General features: G+C 49.7%; 1 long non-coding RNA gene across 1 annotated transcript; it reads right to left on the bottom strand.

Moving 5' to 3' along the window:
* Positions 1-267: 267 nt before the first annotated feature.
* Positions 268-998, bottom strand: LOC115038648 (uncharacterized). The gene is made up of 3 exons (XR_003840556.1): positions 962-998; positions 613-672; positions 268-325 (listed from the first exon to the last, which is right to left on the bottom strand). It is a non-coding gene; the product is annotated as an uncharacterized LOC115038648 (long non-coding RNA).
* Between the last annotated feature and the right edge of the window lie 716 nt (positions 999-1,714).

Raw genomic sequence — 1,714 nt, 5'->3', positions numbered from 1 at the left:
AGAGGGAGGAGTGACCAGGTGACTCCCATGCAGTGACACAGTTGGAGGTGCCTGTCAGCTGCTTGTCCTCGCTCTCGTCCCCCTGCTCCTTCTGCTGCTCCTCCTCCTTGTGTTGCTCCTGCTGCTGCTGCTCCTCCTCATATTGCTCCTGCTCCTCCTCCACCTCCTTCTGCTGCTGCAGCTGCTCCTCCTCGAGTTACTCCTGCTGCTCCTCCTGGAGTTACTCCTGCTGCTCCTTCACCTGCTTCTTCTCCTCCACATCCTTCTGCTGCTCCTTCACCTGCTGCTGCTCCTCCACCTCCTTCTGCTGCTCCTGCTGCTGCTCCTGGAAACAAAGTAGGGCACGCATGCAGCAGGATGGACAATGATGTGAAGAAGATAGATGAGAATATGGAATTAAACCACGTAATTGCAAATTGTAATCTACATATCAGACCGTGTGTTTCCCAATTCTGATCTACAGCGTTAGCGTTAGCTCGTAAACTAGCATGGCCTGAAAACAACACTTTAACACATTAAAAGGCAGCGGCAGTCGGTAAACACGAACAAACACGCTGCATGAAGCACAGTGATGAAAGGTGAGCATTTCTAGCAGCATAAACATCAACTTACCATCAGGCTTGCCTCTACAAATGTTGAGCCGTCCCATCCCAGAAGTGGCTGCGAGAAGCACTAATTATAGGGGAGGGACAGGAAGTTGTCACAGTGGGCAGGGCGTGGATGAGCGTGTCATGAAAAAAAGAAGGCTAATAACTTATCATGTGGAAATAAACCGAGTAATTACAATTCAATTACAATTCTGATCTACAGCGTTAGCGTTAGCTCGTAAACTAGCATGGCCTGAAAACAACATTTTAACATATTAAAAGGCAGCGGCAGTCGGTAAACACTAACAACAACATGTTGCATGAAGCACAGCGATGAGATGCGAGCGTTTCTAGCGGCAAAATCATCAACTTACCATCAAGCTTGTTTCTACAAGCCGCGTTGAGCCGTCCCATCCCAGAAATGGCTGCGAGAAGCACTAATTATAGGGGAGGGACAGGAAGTTGTCACAGTGGGCGGGGCATAGAGAAGCACGAGAAAGTGGACTATTCCACATTCTCATCTACGAGATGTCCATATTCTCATCTATGATATGACCCATTGAAAACCATACAAATGACATGATTTTAGCAAGCATTTATTTCTTTTTTGACATTTCAATGCTAGGGTTAACCGTCACCCTAAATAAGCTCTGCAAACACTGAAAAACACTGTGAATCACTCTGAACTGTCCCAAGTTGTAAAGGAAGAGGAAGAGAGGGAGGAGCTAAATTGTGGCTCCCATTCAATACAGCTGTCCCTCTGAATGGTGTCCGGACTGTCCTGACAGCTGTTGGACGGGGAACTGCTTATGCTTTCGGGAGTGTTCCAAGGTGTGAAGCAGGGGGAAGAGAGGGAGGAGTGACCAGGTGACTCCCATGCAGTGACACAGTTGGAGGTGCCTGTCAGCTGCTTGTCCTCGCTCTCGTCCCCCTGCTCCTTCTGCTGCTCCTCCTCCTCCTTGTGTTGCTCCTGCTGCTCCTCCTCATGTTGCTCCTGCTGCTCCTTCACCTGCTGCTGCTCCTCCTCCACCTCCTTCTGCTGTTCCTGCTGTTCTTGCCCCTGTTGCTGCAACTGCTCGTCCTCCTTCTTCACCTGCTGCTGCTCCTCCACCTCCTTCTGCTGTACC

This window comes from Echeneis naucrates, unplaced genomic scaffold (genome assembly GCF_900963305.1).
Source record: "Echeneis naucrates unplaced genomic scaffold, fEcheNa1.1, whole genome shotgun sequence".
Classification (NCBI taxonomy): domain Eukaryota; kingdom Metazoa; phylum Chordata; class Actinopteri; order Carangiformes; family Echeneidae; genus Echeneis; species Echeneis naucrates.
This window is presented reverse-complemented; position numbering and strand designations above follow the sequence as displayed.